Here is a 21,262-nt window from a genome sequence, read left to right as displayed (position 1 = left end):
TTTACATGGGCTTTTAATCGCTTAACGGCTGGTTAAGATGCTATAAGCCGTTTAATGTGCTCTGAGCTTCCCCCGTTGTGAAGTTACCCCAAAGGGAAGATGCAGCAAAGAGGGGATCAGAAGCAGGAGGATTTGCTCATCTGCTTACCCCGCAAGAACCCAGGCAAGTAAAGAAGCGGATGTTCTGCGTTGCCAGCCACCTTTGTAAAAACGTTTACGCCAGGAAGAACTGGAAAAGGTGGTGGGAACGGAAGCAGGCACCTGACCGCCATGGGCTTCAAAAGCCTCAATTTCACTTAAAAGACCCCAACATTTTTCAGGGTTGGTGAGCAAACAAAAGTCATGTCACTTCAACAACGCAGCCCCTTGCACCCCAGAGCCTTGCTTATTAATCCAGATTTATGCATATCCACTCACTTACGTTCAGTTGCTCTTGGTAGTGCAGATCAGCTTCTTTCCATTCCGTGTCAGTTTAGCACATGCTCAGACACAGATGTAGTCATTCTTGTTTCCAATGAACCACCCCCAATATCTAATTTTCCACATGCTCTTCCTCTAAAATATGCAGGTTTTTTAAGACTTATTCCCTAAAATATGCATTTTTGTAGACATATTCCCCCGAAATTGCATACTGGTACATATGCTTGAATGGAGATTCCTGCATTGCAGGGGGTTGAACTAGATGACCCCAGGATCCCTTCCAACTCTACAATTCTATGCATGTTTTCCCACCATTTTGGAGAAATATGTTCCAGTCTGCATGTAAGCCAGCCAATGAGGTCAGAGTGCTTTAAGGCAAAGGCGGAGAACCGCTGGCACTCCAGATGTTAGGGAGCTGCTTTATGATGAATCAGACCATTGGTCCAGCCAGCTCAGTATTGTCTACACAGACTGACAGCAGCTCTCCAGGATTTCAGGGAGAAATCTTTAACAGCTCTACCTGGAGATGCCACCTTCACCATGCAAGGCAGTTACTCTACCACTGAGCTACAACCCTTCCTCTTGGAACTCCAATTCCTATTAGCCCCAGTCAACACAACCAATAATGGCTAGGGATGATGGGAGCTGAAGCCCAACCCCATCTGGGATGGGGCTTCTAGTTCCCCCTTTCTGCTCTAAAATACAGTGGTACCTTGGGTTAAGAACTTGATTTGTTCTGGAGGTTTGTTCTTAACCTGAAACTGTTCTTAACCTGAGGTACCACTTTAGCTAATGGGGCCTCCCGCTGCCACCGCACCGCCAGAGCACGATTTCTGTTCTCATCCTGAAGCAAAGTTCTTAACCTGAGGTACTATTTCTGGGTTAGCGGAGTCTGTAACCTGAAGCGTCTGTAACCTGAAGCATCTGTAACTTGAGGTACCACTGTACAAACCGACAAAACTCTTCCTCCCTCCCTAGGAGCACCAGACAGTTGCATCACAAGCAGCAGGAGAACTGAGCACCGGGAGACAGTGATGCCCCTCGCTGCCTTTTCCGCAGCCCCAATCCAGTCATTTACCAGGCAGAGGGGAGCCTGTGAGGTCTTTTTCCGCAGCCAAGAGAGGCCGGTGCAGTTATAAGACAATTAGCCTTTGTTTAGAATGTTCATTATCTCACTCAGCAGCAGCCGGCAAGGGGGTGTGTGAGAATAAGGGAGCGCTCTGCTGCAGAAAAGCTGGCCCACTGCAATCCAGCTTCCCCATCTCATAATCCCAAAGCCAAGCTGCAGATGCCTCCCCAGCTGGGTGGTGAAACCCAGGATTCCTCTGCACAGCCTCCAGGAAAGAGCTATCGGTGGGACTATCCCACAGACCAGACATTTTTCAATGTGCCAAAAGGCATGTTGTTCAATAAAATGTTGACTTAGTTCAGGTGCTGTCATCCTGGTGCCCTCCAGGCGTGGGCTGTGCTGGCTTGAGAGCACCAGGTTGGCAATGGGGAATAGCGTGGTGTAGTGGCCTGAAGCAGAGGAAAGGAACCTGATGCTCTGGAAATGGAGCTGGATTCTACCTCCCACCATCCATGATCATTGCCTAGGCTGGCTGAGACTGATGGGAGATGAACTCCATCAACTTCTTAGAGTATTGGACTCAGATCAGGAAAGCACAGCTCAGTTCTCCATACAGCTATAAAATTCGTCAGGCGAGCCTAGGCCAGTCACCATCTGTCAGTCTAACCCACTTCACAAGGCAATTGTGGTGATAAAAATGGTAGGAGGGAACCGTGTTTTCTGCCATGAGTTCCTTGGAGGAGGAGGAGGAGGAGGAGGAGGAGGAGGATCAAAAATAATACAGCAATGTTAACAGATGCAGCTTTTAAAAAGAAGGCTCGGAGGAATTAATGAAAGATGGGTCAAGTCAAAGGCTTTTAACCATAGCAGCTGAATTGAGCCTCCACTTAGGGAGGCAGACTACAAAATGATTAGATGCTGGGAATAAATGGTGGGGTAGCCACCACCTCTTTGTGAGCTTCCAAGGGACTCTTGCTGACCAACACTAGAAAGCATGTTTTGGAATTATCCAGTTGTTGATGTTTTTAAGGTATTTTTGAAGCTGTTGAATTGGGATGGATCAGCCATCCGGCAAGTTCTACATTGGCTGGGGATGATGGGAGTTGTTGTCCAAAAAATTGGAAGGCACCAGGTTGGTGAAGGCTGCTTTAGGGTGTGTTGGGTGCTTAGCTGGGTTCTTCAACATGTTGTGCTGCTGTTGCCTCCTTCAGGGCAATGTGTTTTTCAAATGTGGGGCTCTCTCCTTGGGGCCCTATCATGGTCCCCTGAGGAGTCTGTGGACCAGGCACTAGTGTTTAGCTGCAGAGATGCCTTCTCAGGTGAGGCTCCTGTGCCCACAGACCTGCACAGGATGGACCAAGAAGATCCAGCTTCTCCTTGGAGTTGCAGCTGCCAGAGGACTCTGGCTTCATGGAGTCCTGGTCTGGGGCCACAACGCAACTGCTGTTGCTGGATTCCCCTCTGTGGGTGATGTTTTCAGGAAAGGACTGTATGTTTTGCAGAGGAAAAAAGGAGAGTCCCATGTTTTGGCTTTGTGGAAAGGGACATCCCCACAATTTTTACCTTGAAAGCAGAATTTAAGCTCCGTAATGCCGGAGAACGGCTCCTCCTCTGCTCTTCCATCAGAAGACAGATTTCTTCAAAAGGGTATAGATGTTTTCCTGATAACATCATAGTAGCAACAGGAAGATAGGGCAATTCCTCAAAGACCTGATTATAATTCAGAGAGACTTCACAGAATTTCAATTAAGGGCAGAAAAGAAAGAAAAGAGAAAAGAAAAGCCAGACAAAGCTTCTCGTTCCCCAAAGCTAGAAGTGACTGAATGACTTCTGTGAGGGTGTCTCACGGAAGAAAGGAAGGAGCAGCAGCGGCTTGGAGGGCAGAGGACAAGGGAGGCAGGCAGAGATACTGCAGCATTACGTCGATCTCACCCACACACATTGAGGGGTAAAATGCAAGACCCACATGAATTACAGTTTTGCGCCATCTTCTAAGAATGGCCATGGTAAAGACCAGCCTATCATCATTTTGAATAATCCATAGGGCCACACATCCCCAAGTTTGGTCATTTGTGGCCAGGGAGTTGGGAGAAAGAGTTCACAAAGCTTTTGATTCCTGGTCACCCGGAGACAAAATGTATTCATCACGGGAGACCAAGCAAGGAGCTATCTAGAAGCCTGGTCTGTCTATATCAGGCATGAGGAAGCTACACACCTGACTTCTGTGGGATCAGCAAGGAATTGTCGTACCTCCTGACCAGCAACAAGACCCATCAGCAACTAAGCGTGGTCACTGCTGTCAAACTTAGCTGGCTCCAAACCATGGTCTACAATGTTCTCCAGAAAGTTTTTGGGGGACCTGGCAGCAGTCAAAAGTGCATAGCAAAAGACTCAAAATCCTCCTTTCATTCCCTGTGAAGATGCACTGAATTTACAAGACACGCTGGATCACACTGGAGGAGGCATTACACCTGGATGGCCAGCTGGCGACTCCATCCAGGAGTGATTTTTGGCCAGCTGAAGCTGTTGAGCTAACTGCACTCATCCATCTTGACCATAGGAACACAAGCCTCCGCAGTTACGTCCAGGGTGGATGAGTGAAACACATTCTCCATGGAAAAGCCTCAGAAAGCATCAGCTGTTCCAGTATGCAGATGCAAGGATGTTGGTGATCGCACATGTGTTGCACTAATTCTGCAACAGCTGCCTTGGTGGTTATCCATCTGTTTCAGTGCACAATTCAAAGTGTTGTTGAGTACCTTTAAAGCTGTACATGGCTTAGATGTAGTATACCTTAAGGCAAGGGCACTAAACCTTGAGCTTGGTGGCTCCACCATGACCCCACCAATTTCAGTGACCATAGGGGGAAATGAAGTAATTGGGAAGAGCGCAGGGCACTAATTGATGGACCTGCCATCCACTCTCTCCCTGGTCATCAGACTGACTGTTTGATGAACAGAGAAGGGACAACAACTCTGCCTCCTCCTCAGCTGATCTGCACCTCTTCCTAACATCTTTGGATGTCCCTTTGGGGCTGTTGCTATCCATGAGTGCAACTGCTCTAGATTTTGAAGTGAGTCTTCCCTCCAAGGCAACCTGCACAACTTAAAGAGTATTTGGAAGACACCTGTATGCCCTGGTGGTTAGCAGACTAGAAGCAGGATGTGTTTCCTTTTTTAAGATGATGTGGCCTTACATGTTCTTCCACTTTCAGGCTTTGAACTCATTTTTCAGGCCATCCTTAATAGTTTTGCCTCTCTTCTTCCCACAGATGTGAAGAAGAGATGTCCTCACCACCACATTCACTCCTTGTGTTTGGGAAACCTCCATTTTTGCTTTTCACGCTTCAGACTCTCTCTCAGTGATGCCAAAGCAGCCCAAGCGACAGCTAGAAGGGGCCCTTGGCTAACCTCTGTCTGCTCTCGTTGGGGCTAATTGTTGTTAGCAAATGATCCTCCTTTGGGGTTTTACTAGACCTCTGGGGCCATTTCTAGCCAAAGTATGCAAGAGCTATTGGAGGCAGGGGAGGCGTGAGCACAGCGAGATTTTGGTCTAATCTGGCAGTATGCCAGCCCCCTGTTTGCTTGCAAAACTTGAACCTTAGCAGAATAGTATCTGCCTCGAACACAGAGGTATGAGAATTGCAAATTCTGGGGGAAATTCTCCATTTGGAGTTTGGAAGCCAGCTCAAGCCCCAAGAAAGGAGCCAAGAAAGTTGTAGAGCACACTAATACCTCCCTCAAGCAGTGAGACATCACAATGCAATTTGGAACTCATAATCCTGTTTTGCATTCAGACATCAGCTTGACACTTGCACCCAATTTCCAAGAAAAAATATGGATTCTCATGACACTGTAAGCCAAACTATGGCTCACTGAAACAGGTCGTGCCTTCAGAGAGGAGTTGCAGCTGCTCTGCTCCTCTCTGGTCCCTTCTGCTGGCCACACTAAGCTAAGCCACACTTTGGCTTAGCAGGTCATCTGAATCCAGGCTTAGGGCTGAGCTCTTCCCTTCCTAACCAAGCCAAGAAGGTCTGGGGAGGACCAAAGTGGCTGGGATCTCCTCTTTGAGAGCCCCAGTGCTTGCCTTGCACAGTCCTGGTAAACGGCAGGCCCCAGACTGAAGAATGGTTTCACAGGAGGCTGAATTGCACAAGGGAGACAATCCCAGCAAACTGGCATTCGTGCAGCATGCAATGAAAGCTGTCCGGAGTACAGCCCACTGTTGAGGGAGGTTGGTGGGGGAAGGAGAGGGGTTTGCCCAGAAGTGCCTACAGAACATCCCACTGGGCCAGGAGCCAGGGGAAGGCTCCTTTTCTCCCTTCCTGGCCCGCTGCCACTCTCCATTCCAAGGAGCCTGAATGCATCTTTGGCACAATTCACCAAGCTGATGTTGTTAACAGCGATGCTTTTTGCCAATCGCTGGATCAGAGTCGCTATCACTGGCAGCCAGGCAGCCCTTTTTGGGAATTTATTTTACCTTAACTGTCATTAAAAAAAAAAATTCAAAGGTCTTCCAAATGCGAGTTTGAGTTTAAAAGCTGCTCCAAGATTAAGGATTATTCCCTGCCAGAGAACACTCTGTGCCTGCCTTATAGCCGTGAGTGATTTACAGAACTGCCCATGCCTGGGGGGGGGGGGGGGCAGAGGGAGGGAGAGAGAGAGTGAGTGGTGAAATCAGGGAGAGGGGAGTCGTCTGGATTTGTAAAGTTAGAGCACTGGGACTAGAGTTGGGGGCAACAGCAGCAACAGAAACATTGAACATTGGTAGTGGCGCCCTCCCTGTGGAATGCCCTCCCACCAGATGTCAAAGAGAACAACAACTACCAGACTTTTAGAAGACATCTGAAGGCAGCCCTGTTTAGGGAAGCTTTTAATGTTTGATGTATTACAGTATTTTAATATTTTTTGTAAGCCACCCAGAGTGGCTGGGGAAGCCCAGCCAGATGGGTGGAGTATAAATAATAAATTATTATTATTATTATTATTATTATTATTATTATTATTATTATTATTTAATTTAAAAATGTTTCACATTACTATACTGCTATCCTTACAACCACCCTGCAAGGTAGGCAGGCACTGTTAGCCTCACAGTGCAGACAGACGTGGGCTGACCATTCTAAGACACCGCAGAGAGTTCCTGGAAGAGGCAAAATCTGAACATGGATTTCCCAATTCATGCATCAGTCTTTCTACCACTAAGCTAATCCAGTGGAATACTGTAACATCCTTTGCTTTGCACCAGTATAAGAGCTGCTGTGACTTGCTTTGCCCCAAGGCACACCTAGCTCAACATTGAACCTTCATTACTAATTCACATGCAGCCATCCTAATAAGGGAACCCCTGGATTTAGGGCCTCCTTTTCCCTGTGACCCCAATTTGCAATTAGTTTACACCTCACCTTTCCTGCTATGAACTCAAGTACATGTAGATGTTTCTCCCTGTCCACCCCCATTTTATCTTCATAACAGTCCTGTGGGGTATGTTTAGGCTGAGAGACAGTGACTCCCTGAGTGAGGATTTGAACCCTGGTCTCCCAGGTCCTAGTCTGACACTCTAACTTCTATACCACACGAACAAGGATGGTTGCAAGGATGGTTTAACAACACACAGGTACATGAGCTGGATCCAGATCAGCTACCTGGCAGAGTAGAGTACAAACTGTGGGGGCAGGTGATCAGGTCCTGTTCGGGGGCTTCCGATTGGGGCATTTGGTTGACCACTATGAGAACAGGAGGGTGGACAAGATGGACCACTGGACTGATCCAGCAGGCCTTGTTTGTGTTCTTAGGAGTAGCAGAAGGGGGTTAAACATTTTCTGTTCCCTGCTGTTGCCCTGATCTGGAGCAGACACATACACAGAGAGACAAACACAGAATTGCTATTTGCACTGGAAAGAAACCTCCCAGCACACCAGGGGGAGCCTTATTTGGAGATGCAGAAGGGCTGACCTGGATCAAGGCTGCAGCAGGAAGCAAATGGCCCTGGGATACCCAACGGAGGAGTGGACATTAGCAGTAGAACCATGCCAAGAGGTTTTTAGGATCCGCTTACACTGGGTCGACCTTCCTTCCTCCTCTCCATGCCACATGACCAATTTTGCACCTGTGACAATCACAGGCAACTCTGGCTTTGTAACTTTGAGAAGCAAAGCACAACCCCAATTTCAGCACAGAACAAAGAAGTGTGTGCCCCGGTTACTGGAAGTTTGAGAAATGTTAATGTAGCATACTCTCCTTAGCTTAGTCTGGGAGCTGGCATTGTAAAGCAGGGGAAAACAAAAAGCAGAACTTGGTTAAGAGTGTAAGAGAAGCCCTGCTGTTGAATCATGCCAATGACACACCTAGGTCACTAAGCTGGGCTCCCAGTGGCCAACCAGACACCTGTGGGAAACCCAAAGGCAGGACCCAAGCACAAGAGCTCTCTGCCCTCCTGTGGCTTCCAGCAACTGGTATTCAGAAGTATTACTGCCTCCAGCCATGGAAGCAGAGCAGAGCTATCATGGCTAGTAGCCATTGGTAGCCTTTTCCTCCACGAACAGCCTTCACCAACCTGGTGCCCTCCAGATGTTTATCTGGAGAGCAGCAGCTTGGTGAAAGCCGCTGTAAATCAATGACTACATACAATGGCAAAATCCATGCCCTATTAGGATTGTGTTTCCTGTTCTCTTCCTTTCTCTCTGCCACAGATCCCCTCTTCGTATGTTTCTTATCTGCTGTATATTGTGTGAGGGGCGGTGGTGGCAGGGGGAGTCCCATGTGATCTGCAGTTGCTGCAGTCTGTCTCCAGACTGGGGTGGGTGGGGGGAGTACCGCTCCACTAGCTGTCACGTCTGGCAGTCATGAAGAGGCCCAATCCGAGCGCATTTCTCTAATTTGTTTTTAAAGGCAGTTGAGGCAATGGCCACTCCCAGCATCCCATAGCAATTAATTTCACTGGCTATTTATATGGAGTTCCTTCTCTTCATTTTTTTAAGCTTGCTGCTGTGCTATTTTCACAGATGGGCCCCAGTTTTGCTACGTGGAGGGGATGTAGAAGGGCCTTCACTGCACTGGTGCTCTCCAGGTGCATTCTTCTGGCTGGGGCTGAGGGGAATTGTATTTCAATAGTGTTAAAATAGGATTGGACAAATATGGAGTTAGGTGGGCCTGTGGCCTGATTCAGTATAAGGCAGCTTCCTGTGTTCCTTGGGGCTGCAGTATCACCATGATGCCACTGTGAACAGGGGTGGCTTCCCTCAAAGAATCCTGGCTCTTCTCATGCTCTTATTGCCCACTGTAACAAAATTATGTAATTCATCACATCACTTAAAGTAAATTACATTGCCATTATATCATTACACCCCATTCATTTCAATGCAAAGGAAGCAAATTGGGGTGGGGGGAGGACATAATCAATTACATAACATGTGCAGACTGAAAACAACAACAGCAAATACCAATCCTTGAGGGCCGATGACTGTTGCCCTCACACTCTTCTTGTGGGCCACAGCTGGAATGTCCCCAGCCTAAACTGGACCATTGGTCTGATCTACTAAGGCAGTCCTTGGGCTCTTAAGACAATGAGTATTTTTATGTCTCTCTCTCTGCTCCTTGTCTAATCACTAATCTCTCCTTGCCTCTCCTTTTCTTATCTTCTCAATCTTGACTTTTATTAGTCAAATCCTGCAAACCTCAAGAAAACAGACTGCTTTGCTCTGCAAGATCTACTTCCTGAGATAGGAGCTGACAGGAGACCCAGATACTTGCTACAATCAAGAGATGCTGACTCTCCTGGGCAGTGGACAGCACTTCCAAGAAAGGCTTCTCTAATGATAGAAGGAGCTGCATCCTGCCAAGCCAGACCAATGGCCTGCTGGTCTCACCCAGCAATGCTGACCCACATTGGCAATAGCCCTCAAACCCAGTCTTTTCGACTGCTTCAGATCCCTGATGCCTCATGGGGTGCAGCTTAATTGGATGGTGTGATGAGCATAATGCAAACCTCCAGAAAAGGAACCAAGTCCCCTGTGGATGAAAAAGATTGGTCTCCAGGCAACCACACTGGAAAACCATGCCAAAGCTGTGTTTCCATTTCGGGGTAAAAAAGAGTTAAACCTATAACATTCTTTGCAGTAGGCTCTGCATGTAATATATTGGCAGGTATTAAACCGTCTTAAATCACAAAATGGCCTGGTTAGCACATAACACAAAGACAAAGTTTGTCTAGGCAAACTGTAGCTTGCTTGAACATGAGCTAGAATCTAGATCGTCCGACAGCCCAAATTAGTGTAAGGCAGCTCCCCACGTTCCTAGCAGGACTCTCTCACAATCTCCCTGAAAGTGAAAAGGGACCACAGAGGTCTATGAGAAAGCGGGATACCTGCCCTAGTTGCAGCATTGGCTCATTGTCCTTCACTATGATAAACAGACTTGCCCCAACATTGGATAATACTCAACTAAGTTTTACTCAGGGCACATCTATTGAAATCAATGGACCTAACTCAGAAGGAGGTTTGTAAATGGAGGTTGGATGGCCATCTCTCAGGGTTTCTTTAGCTGTGATTCCTGCAGTGAATGGGGTTGGACTACATGACCCTTGGGGTCCCTTACAACTCTATGATTCTATGAACTCATAGCATGAAATTAGCATTCACTAATTTCAATGGACCTACTCTAACTTAACATGGCTTCTATCTCTGTTGACAACCAAAATTAAGAAAAGGACATGTTCCTGCACAGCAGTCACAAAGTTCTCTTATGTCACTCAACCCTCTAATAGCCTCCAGCCCCCCAGAAGAGACCTATGGGTCACTCCCACCCTGGTTGGGGAACCAGCCTGAGGTTTCCCAACCCAGGTGGAAGTGACCTATAGGTCATCCAGGTCTCTCTATCTGGCCAACAGGACTCTTCCCAAGCCATGGTTCCCCTTCTGAGGCTATATCGCTCCCCAGGCCTACCCCTGCAAGTGCAGTTCTGCAGCTGGAAAATCTCTTTGGTTGCTTGGAAGCTGGAAAGATGGAAAGATGGCTTGGGGTGGAAGCCTCTGACTTTTTGTGTGTGACTGGAATGCAGCTGACTACAAAAGTGGGAGCTGCCTACCCATTGCCCCACCCACTACTTCCTCTGGCCCTGCCTACCCCGGCATGTGCCCCCTGTCTGAAAAAGGTTCCCCAAGTGTATATCCAACCACAGCCTTACAAACATCTCTGCACGAGGAGCTTCTTTTACAAAAGGGGTTAAGAACAGACAGATCAGTCGATTTCTGGTCTCTGTTCATTTTGCAGGTGCACATTAATTTGTGCTCCCACATTAATTTGTGATTTTTAAAAAAGTATTTTATCTCAATGAATGCATTTCTAAATGTATTTTATTCAAAACTATTTTTTTTATTAATCATGACATGTTTTTTGAGCAGAGAACTCCACTGCAAAATTCACAAGTGCAAAATCCAAAGTATAAGTATGTTCCAATCTATGTATTAATCTGGGAGTTGCAAATTGGGTCAGTTTGCTTCAAAATGCACAGCTCCCTTGATGAAGCAAGAAAACGGGAGTCTTCCAAGGGGCAGGAGGGGAGGAGGGAGCTGTTTTAAGCACAACTTCTCTAACTATGCCATGCGATGTAATTCTGTCATGCAAAACACAGGAGAAGGGACTTGGGAGGAGATGCAAGAAAAAGAGCATTGCAGGATTGCACTGGATTTCAGAGCAATTTTTCCCTGTCCTCCTGGGCAGAAATTAGCTGGCTAGAGTGTCCTTATCAAATGTGACACATTCCTCGTGCTCTCCCTTGCGCCGTGACAGCTGTCGCATCGGGAGGAATTACAGACTCTGGATGAAACAGAAGCTAAGCACTCTCACCGAATTACAACTGGATTTCCTGAGTTGATCTGCAAGGGAGGGGCAGCCACAGATGAATGGCCATGCTGGCTGGGGGCTTATGGGAGCTGATCTGGAGGGCACCAGGTTGGGCACAGCTGCAGTAGGAGTTTGGAGACTGTTTCTTATCCTGTCCAGATATCCCCTGTTCTCAGAATTCACAAAATAAAGCCCTGGTCCCTTCCAGTGGTCTTTCTCTTGCTCTGCATGCCATATTTCTGGGTTCAATCCCTGATGTGGTCTGAAGTGGAGAACTACAAAAGGCTTCCCTCTCCTTGAGACCCTGGAAAACCACTGCCAGCCAGAATAGACGGCAGCATAAGCAGCTTCAGACATTCATCAGATATGAGGTTAAGAATTCTGCTGAAAGCCTGCAGCCAAAGAGTTGTCTATTGGTTGTATGTGAATGGGCCCTTTTATCTTCACCTCTCCACCTCCTGGCTGAGTGAACCTTCTCCCGCTGGATAAGTCTTCAAAGCTTCCTTCTTAGATTGCTCAGTTTCTTAGGCAGACTTCTTTCTATTTTTCCACTCTAGCATGCCCTGCCCCTTCTCCATCATCAGAGCAGCTCAGTCCAATGGCAGCCTGCTTTGTGCTCTTCTGTGATACTCCGGCATCTCAGCCAATCACTGGCAACCACCAAAGCTTTTAGCGTATTCCAGTGAGGGTGATTCTTACTCTGAATGTCCAAATTCAGCTCCTTAAAATACACCCCCACACACACACACCATTGGAACTTGTCACTTCACTGGGAATGCAGAAGCAACAGCCCACTTACTTAAACACTCCACATTTAGCATGATGGCTTTGTTTCATTCCATGCACACATTCCCAGGCACCTCAGTCCCCCACTCTGCCACAGAAGCTGCTCCATGCACTACCCTTGGTTCCATTTCTCTCTTGCAGCTCCATCCCACGGAAGGAAAGACCCTGTGATGACAGATCTGCCTGGGGCCCAACCAGCACTGTCTCCACCGCCATCTGGGGGTAGAGGTTCCATTCACAGCTGTACACTAGAGATGCCCGTTCCTCAACTTCACAATTTCTGCCTTCTTGTGCCTGAATGAGATGCCAAATGGGGCCATCTCAAGAGCGTGTCGCAGAGAGCAAAGCGTTAAGCAGTGGACTAGAAAGGCAAAAGGGGTCACTCAGTGAGAGACATATTTCTGCAGCAGCGGAGGAGGCTGCCATCACTGGCCTATGAGTGAAGATGCTGCCAATCTCATGGCCAGCTGAGACCAGGACTAAATAAAACCCATCAGCCCACTCCAAGCTGGCTCTCTTGCTGTGGAGGGTGGGGGACACATCCGCTCGACTTGAGGCCCACTGCCTCCAATCTGCAAAGCTCTCCACAGAGATTTACAGCAAGAGGGGTGCAAGGATTTCCTAGCTCTGCCTGTCCCCAAGCTGATGCTTTGGACTCCAGCTCTCATCAGCCCTAAGTAGTCATGCTGTGCTGTGGTTGATAGGTGTTGCAGTCCAAAACATCTGGAGGGCACCAGCTTGGGGAAGGCTGTCCCAGATGGACACACACACACACACACACACACACACAATTAATCTCTCCTGGATTGATTGACACAATCCAGATTCTAATGCATCTAAAGGAAGGAGAGCAAGGCGGGCAACTGTACAGAGCAGAGAAATCCTAACAGCGGTTCATTTCTAGAAAGAGAGAGGTTGGTGGGGGTGGGTTTGAGCTTGCATGTAAAATGTGTGATGCATCCTGGAGACCCATGCTTCCCAAACCAAATTTGGGGAGCCTAGCTGCCATTACTTGGCCATAGGCACTCTGCACATGCTCTGATTATTTGACAGCCTCCAGCCCTGAAGTTCAAACAAGCTCTGGAGCAGAGTCCCAGCTCAAAGCAGTTCAAGAAACTGAGGCAAGGTGCATGATCCTGGAGAAGGTAAAGAACAGCCCCAGAATCACTAACTAATCTGATGTGGCAGGAAAAAAGAAAATCCTTCCCACCTGTAAATCCATAGCATCAAACAATGAGCAAAGGGAAGCAGGTAAACCTACTCACTGCAGATGAGTGACTATTTTATAAGTCTGGCTTAAGAATCTCAGTGATGAGGCAAGTAAACGAACCAGCTCCATAAGGTCTTGTAGCATGCCATGCCAAAAAACGTTTGATATAATACACACAGAGATTTCTCTGCAATCCAGAAATCACGTTTAGGCTGTAATTCAAAACACATTTACTAATGAACAAGCCCCATGAACAGCAAGGGGCATGCTTCTCACTAAACATATATTGATTTATGTAACAATATGATCATAAAACATCTTGCAACACACACACACACACACAACTATAGCACTTAAGCCTGGGCTCAAATTCTTAGCACACTTACTAGAATGTGAGAGCTGTTGGACTCCATAGAACCTACTTCTAGGAAAGCCTGCCTAAGATTTAATTGTAAGATTTTCAAAAAAAAATTAGTATTCTCTACACTGAACAACACTTGAGAATATATGTAGCACATTTGAGCATGCAAAATGCTCCATGTCTATCTGGGTAATCCTTCCAATGATGCTGTAAGGCAGGTCAGGATTAATATCACCCTTATATGGTTGAGAAGGAGATGAAGCTGAGAGCATAGTCGTCCACACACACACACACACACACACACACACACACACAACCCTGCAACCCTCCTGGCAAGTGTATCTTCACTGAGGTGTGGGGAGGGGACCAGAAGGACCTCTTGGCTGCCTTACAACAAATGAGACCCTTGGTCCTTCTGGCTCTGGAAACTTCAACCAACAGCAACATTCCAGAGCTTCAGGCAGGCTTCTATCCCAGCCATACCTGGAGATACTGCTGGGGACTGAACCTAAGACCTTCTGTATGCAAAGCATTTGCTCTGCTCCTGGAACACAGGAAGCTGCCTTATACTGAGTCAGACCATTGGTCTACCTAGCTCAGTATCACTGACTGGCAAGGGATCCCCACCAGGGCTTAGGCAGGAGTCTCTCCCAGCCCTGCCTGGAGTTGCCATTGGGGACTGAACCTGGAAGCTTCCGCCTGCAGAGCAGGTGCTCTACCACTGAGTTCCAGCCCTTCCCCAACCCCTAGTGGCTTGCACTCTCAAGCAAACAGAGAAACTGCCCCACTGTTCCATATGCACCCATTAAATAAATAGGGTTGGAAGGGATCACTTAGTCTCTAAAGCCGGGGTGAGGAACCTGTGGCCCTACAGATGCCGCTGGACTACAGCTCCCATCATCCTTGAAGATGCTCACCGGGGCTGATGGAAGTTGGGAGTCCGACATCGTTTGATGGGCAGCCACATGTTCAACACCCCCGTTCTATGGTCGACGGGAGCTGAAGCCGCCCTTTGTGTCACAGAAGTGTTCCCAGAAATCACAACAAAATCTGTCCCTCTGAATGCAGCCAGGCAAGTGCATAGAGGAACGGAGCAGAATGTTAACCAACGGTGCAAATGATGGAAGGGGAGGAAAAAACAAGACAGATGCATAGAAGTGACTCATCTCACTACACCTCCCCACCAGCATCTAAATGCACATTTTCACTCCCTGTCATGTTACACACACATCCTCTTATTCATCGCTCCAAAAAGAATAATGTCAGACTAGCGTCTATAGCAAAAGCTGCTGCAGGTATTTGAATCCAGCCGCCACAAAATACTTTATATTGAGACCAGCCTTCAACCTGGTGCTCCCCTCCAGATGTTTTGGCTGAGGCTGATGAGAATCGTAGTCCAAAACATCTAGCAATGACCAGGCTGACAAAAGTTGATTTAGATCTATGAAGATATTTAGTTCACACATGAGAAGGGTTAGGGGCAAGTAACCCATTAAAATATAGACGGAACAGTGTTCTCTCTCCTAAGTGTTCTCTCTCTAACCGCAACTGCTGAAAGACGGTACAAAGAGATAATAAAATAAAGCTCAGATTCTGACTTTGGCGAATCTCCAGGGAAAATTCTGTGCTCTGGAGCTGTTCAGAAGGCCTCACTGCCACACTCTTAAGACACTGCCTGAGCACACGGATGGCACAACTTACAAAGGTGCAGAGGTCAGTGAGACATGGGTTGTAAGAATATAAAATATGTAGGCATGTTGTATTTTACCTCTTGAGAGTTTTGCGCCAAGCGATAGCCGGCATGTTTACAAGCCAATCTCCAATCAGTGGTAACTCAATGCAACACAAGCAAACAAGAATCTATCGGGAAATAAACTTCAACCCTGCTCCTAGCACCCATAACACAATTTTATTTTAAGATACAACTCAAGAGTCAAAACCCAGCGCCTATGGCATCAAGTGGAAATGGGGTTGTATACATGAGCTATCCAGCTGTCACCACCACTGACAGGACATGCCTGAACTCCAAAACACAAGCCTTTTTAATGGTGTTGGTTCACACATGCACATGTGGGTCATGAGAAAGAAAAGGATTACATACATGTGAGAACCAACCATCATTACCAGGAAAAAGAGTGTGTGTTTTAGACAGAAGGGCACTCTGGCCACCGAGTGTCATTTCTTCCTTCTCCTAGAGTGGGCGCCAGAAAACACTTCTGAACAGAATCACCCACCTTGTAAAAGAAAAAGGGAAAAAAAGGCAGTATTACTTTTTTAAAAAACAGGAGTTGGAAGTGAAGCTTCCCTAATGAATCCCGTTTCCTTCTTCGCCTCGCCTTCTGTCATCGACCTTCTCTCTTCAAAGCCTTTCCGTATTCTGGATCTGTTCCTTTTGGGGAAGGGAGGCGGGTGGAGAGTCCTGCATCCTGTTGCCACCCCCCAAAGAAGAAACACTGCGGCTTGCAAGCCAAAGCAATTAAACTGCCGGAGCCGCCGAATCCAATTGCAATTTAGCCAGCTAACGAGACACTCCGTTGCCTTCCGCCGAGAGAAAGAGAATTTTTTTCTCCTTCTTTCTTCTTCCTGGCATTAGGTAATGCAACGCCAAACGACCACCGATTTTCTCTTCCTCTCCCCCCGCCCCCCGCCGATGCACAGAGACCTCTCCAAAATTTGCAAGCGATGATTCAGATCGCACCCATTTCAGATGCAAACGATGTTGGGAAGTTGCATTCACGAAAGAAAGGAATCCGCTGGGAAAATCTCCTTCCCTCCCACCCCCCCGGCTCTTTTGCATCAATAAATCCACATACGCATTAAAAAACAAAAAACAAAACCACCTAAAAGCCTCGAATTAGACGTAGCCGATTTACGCTTATTCGTTTTCATGGCGTTAAAAGCTACCAGCAAAAAGCAGCCCGGGGGGGGGGGGCAGCTGAATTTGGCGGGGAGGAGGGGAGGGAAGAGAACCTTTCGCGTGAATGCAGCAGCAGGAGGAAGAAGAACCGGACACTTGTATCTTTCGCCTCCCCGGCCAAAGACGAGAGCGAGAAACACATACAAAAAGATATTTATTCTCTCGCCTCTGCCACCCCCACGCCGCCGCAAACTGCCACTATAAATATCAGTCTAAAAAACTTCCAAACCGACTCATCCGGGGGGGGGGGGAGTCTCTCTCATTTGCAATCATCATCATTAGAAAAGCTACCTTTCTATCGTTTGTTTATTTAAATGTGCAAGCTCTAAAAAGCAGGACCAAACTTGCTACCTTAGGCGGGGGGTGAAAATTTTGCGGGAGGGAGGGTAGGTTGCGATTAGTAGTTGTGGCATTTTGCGAGCGGCGTTCACAAGCGGAGCAATTTGGAATAACAGTAAAATAAAGATACTAATAATTAATTGGCGTTCCATGTCATCTATCTGAAAGGAGGAGGAATCGGGATGGAATCCGGTGGGGGGGGGGGGAGATAGGAGGAGCAGGAAGGTGCTGGATGGAAAGCGGGGGTGAAAAGAGAACTCATCCTGCAATCAATCGCAACCAACTTTACTCCGGAGCCCGGCGGCGGCGGCGGCTTCTCCGCGGGCACTTGATGGGCAAGGCAGGTGGGAGCGATGGCGCGGCGGGGAGCGCCGTTTGCTGGCATTCCGACGAGAGGCTAACGCGTGGCGACCAAGCGCTCGCCTTTGCCCCCCTCTCTCCGTTCCTTCCATCCTCGGACAAAGCCCTGTGCTCCTTACCTGATCTTTGTTCAGCAGGACTTTAAGATCTTCCACGATGAAGCAGCCAGAGAGCTGAAGTTTGCCATCCCTTGGGTTGGGGGTGATTCATTTATATTATTATTTTTAATAAAAGAAAGAAAGAAATAAAATGATGGGGGCGCAAATGCAAGGAAGATTCATTTAAAAAGGCTCCTTTTAACTTGCACTGCGGATGAACCCCGTAGTTGATACAAAAAATGAAAAAGTCTCCACCTTCTTCCAAAAAAAGAAGAAAGAAAGAAAGAAAATTAGAGGAGGAGGGGGGAATGTCCCCCCTCCCTACTCCCTCGGTGCGTCACTTGAACTATTGCACAAGCGTTTCCCAGATCTGTTGGCGGCGGCGGCGGCAGCGGTTCGGCTGCTGCTGCTGCTGCAGACGACGGACCCTTGCGGAGCAAACGCAGCCAGCGGCTCGCATCCTTCCTCCCTCTGGCAGGCGGGCGGGCAGGCAGGCGGGCAGGCACGCGCGCCTGGGCCCGGGGCTGCCGGGCGCCGCCGCCGCTGATCCTCTTGCCTCGCCTCTCCTTGCAACAGCAGCAGCAGCAGCAGGGTTGGGCTCGCGCTGCTCCGGCTCCTGCAGGGCTCTCGCTGGAGTGTGTGTGATACCAATGGCAGCGGCGGCGGCAGCGGCGGCAGCAGCAGGCATGGCGAAGAGTTTGCGCGGAAAGGAAGGAGGGAGGGGGGAACCCAAAGAGGAGGAGGAGAGGAGAGAGGGAGAGAAAAGAGGAAAAGGACTTCCTGAGCTTTAAGGAAGCCCCGGACAGATCGAGGCTTGGAAATGCGGGCGACCCGCTTTCCGACAGTGCGGGTGGGGAAGTGGCTCGTTCAGAAGTCCCCGTAAAGCTGCAGTCCTAATGCGGGCTCGCCCGGGAGTAAGGACCGGTTCACACGCGACTTAGAGGTAAAGCCGAGTTTAGCGCTGGATCGTTGTCTCATATGTCATCGAACTGTACAGTTGGAAGGGATCCTAAGGATCATCTGGTCCAACCCTCTGCAAAGCAGGAGTCACAGCTAAAGCATCCCTGACAGATGCCCACCGAACCTCTGCTTAGAAACCTCCAAGGAAGAAGAAGCCACCACCTTGCAAGGGAGTTCATTCCAATGTCAAACAGCCCTTACTGTCAGAAAGTTCTTCCAAATGTTTCCTTGCCCAATTTCCTTTCTTGTAACTTGAAGCCCTTGGTTTAGATCCCACCCTCCAGAGCAGGAGAAAACAAGCTTGTTTCCTCTTCCAGGTGACAGTCCTTGAGATACTTGAAGATGGCTATCATATCTCCTCCTTGTCTCCTCTCTCCCAGGCTAAACATACTCATCTCCTCAACCATTCCTCATAAGGCTTGGTTTCTAGACCCTTGATCATCTTGGTGGCCCTCCTCTGCGTACATTCCAGCCTGTCAATATCCTTCTTAAGTTGTGGTACCCAGAACTGGGCACAGCATTCCAGATGTGTTCTGACCAAGGCAGAATAGAGTGGTGTTATTACTTCCCTTGATCAGGAATTTCTGTTGATGTAGCCTAGAATACCATTAGCTCTTTCTTTCTTTTTTCTTTGTCTTTCTTTGCTGCTGCTGCTGTTGCTTCACACTGTTGACTCATTGTTGGTTTATTTATTTATTTATATTTATTACATTTATATACCACTTTTTCTTCCAAGGAGCTCAAGGGTAGTGTATATGGCTCTCCTCTCCACATGGCAGGTTAGGTTGAGAGACAATGACTGAGTGAGGATTTGAACCCTGGTCTCCCAGGTCATAGCCCAACTCTCTAACCATTAACCTCATGCTTTCCCTGAAGAAAACCCAAAGTGGTTGGCAGAGGGGTTTAGAACGACAAGGGTGAAAACCAATCAATACCCCAGTATTGGAATGACACCCAATATTCTATCTATTGGTAAGGAAATGTTTTTTCCAAAATTCATGCAGAATATGGAGTACCTTAGAAGTACACAAAGACACAAAGGGTTAAAAAGCGAGGCAAGAAGAAAAGCAAGTCCTCTGCCATACCGTCAGGGTGCCTTATGGACTCCCTCATGTCCTGCTTGTGAACTGCCCACATACATCTAGTTGGCCGCTGTGATGAGCAAATGCAGGACGAGATAAGCCTTTGGCCTCATCCAGCGAATCTTATATTCCTAGACAGGCCCCTGCTTCCTGAGATAAATTAAAATAAAAACAATTCAGAACATCTAAAAACATTTCTAAATCGTCAGATACCCTCAGAGTTAATTATTCCAAGATTGCCAAAAGCAGCCTCTTTCAACCATAAAATAATAAGGAAATAGGCAGGTGCATCCCTCCAGGGGATTCCACAAAGGAGGGCCCACCACCAAGCAGTCCCCGTTGTGGTGAGGCATAGCCAAGCAGGCAGCATCTAGCAGCAGCAGCAGCACCAACATGGCCTCCTCTGTTGATTGCAGGGCCCAAGCCAATTGATATTGGACTATTCAGGTCCCAGTCCATGTCAGGCTTTGTATGCTATCCCCAACACCTTGTATTGGACCCCATAGCTCACTGGCGGCCAACACAGTAGATATTTATTCAGGTATTACGGTAAGAGATATAATGCTATTGCTTGTAAAGGGGCCCAGGGCGTGATCCAAGCCAGGGCTCAAGGGAAACAGGTGCTATTTTGCCATGGTGAGTTGGGTATGTCTAGCCTGGAGAAGAGAAGAGGTGATGTGATAGTCACCTTCAACTATCTCAAGGGCTTTCACATGGAAGATGGAGCAAGCTTGGTTTTTTGCTGTGGCAGAAGGTAGAACTCAAATTAATGGATTCAAATTGCCGTAAAGGAGTTTCTGATTAAACATTAGGAAGAACTTTCTGATAGGAAGAGCTGTTTGATAGTGGATTGAGCTACCTTAGAAGCTGTTTGATAGTGGATTGAGCTACCTCCTTCATTGGAGGTTTTTTAATAGAGGTTGGGTGGCCACATGTCAGGGATTATTTATCTGTGATTCCTGTATTGCAGTGGATTAGTCTAGATCAGGCATAGGCAACCTTCCGCCCTCCAGATGTTTTGGCCTACAACTCCCATGGTCCCTAGCTAACAGGACCAGTGGTCAGGGATGATGGGAATTGTAGTCCAAAACATCAGGAGGGCCGAAGGTTGCCTATGCCTGGTCTAGATGGCCCTCGAGATCCCTTCCAGCTCTACAATTCTATTAAAAAGACTCTTTCACTGCAGAGTAGTGGCACTTTATAACCTTCAAAAATCAAGAAGACACAGTATCTACATTTTCTTTAAAGAAAATATTTTTTTAAAGAAAATACACATACCTGAGATTATTTTCATGTGAACTGACTCCTCTCCAGTGATATCCAGTTCTGCTTTCATCCACGTTGCCACCCACAAAAGAAATGTTTATGTTAAATTATGTTGCAGCTTAAGTGATGTTTTTCCTTCCATTATCTCTTTTGTCAGTACTTAATTGAAAACCTCAATAAACAATTTATAAAAAAGCAAAATGCATCAGACGCTGGGGAGGGGGGCTCACTTTTAAGAAAATTAATTGAACATTGACTTTGTGCTGAGGAAAATGAAGGGGAAATGCACTATAACGTGTGGGATCCCAATAGCTTGATGTGATGTCATCTCACCTCCTCAAAAACACATCAGAACAAATGCCCAATGAACCACAGATGCTGTAGAACCTCATCACGCACATTGTGCAGACCAACCAGCCTGACTGCTTAAGAAACAGGGTGTCCTATGCAAGGAAGATCCAGCTCCAAACCCAACTGAGGCACAACAGCTAGGAGGACAATCACTTTCCCACAGCCTAACCTCAGGCATTTTCAGAACACAACATAAAAAGAG

General features: G+C 47.5%; 1 protein-coding gene across 11 annotated transcripts in view; it reads right to left on the bottom strand.

The window, feature by feature from the left end:
• ADGRB2 (adhesion G protein-coupled receptor B2) overlaps positions 1-18,096 on the bottom strand; it is a 160,831-nt gene extending 142,735 nt beyond the window's left edge. For 5 of the 11 annotated variants that reach the window (XM_077931908.1, XM_077931910.1, XM_077931913.1 and 2 more), the window contains exon 1: positions 17,423-18,095. The gene's annotated coding sequence lies outside the window, so the exon portion shown is untranslated. Of the gene's footprint in view, positions 1-15,957; positions 16,436-17,422 lie in introns of those variants that run through there. The other 6 variants (XM_077931914.1, XM_077931915.1, XM_077931916.1 and 3 more) reach the window with 3 other exon arrangements.
• Between the last annotated feature and the right edge of the window lie 3,166 nt (positions 18,097-21,262).

The sequence above is a fragment of the Podarcis muralis genome, chromosome 7 (assembly GCF_964188315.1).
Source record: "Podarcis muralis chromosome 7, rPodMur119.hap1.1, whole genome shotgun sequence".
In the NCBI taxonomy this organism is placed as follows: Eukaryota; Metazoa; Chordata; class Lepidosauria; order Squamata; family Lacertidae; genus Podarcis; species Podarcis muralis.
The sequence above is the reverse complement of the archived record's forward strand: the minus strand, read 5'-3'. Positions and strand labels throughout refer to the sequence as shown.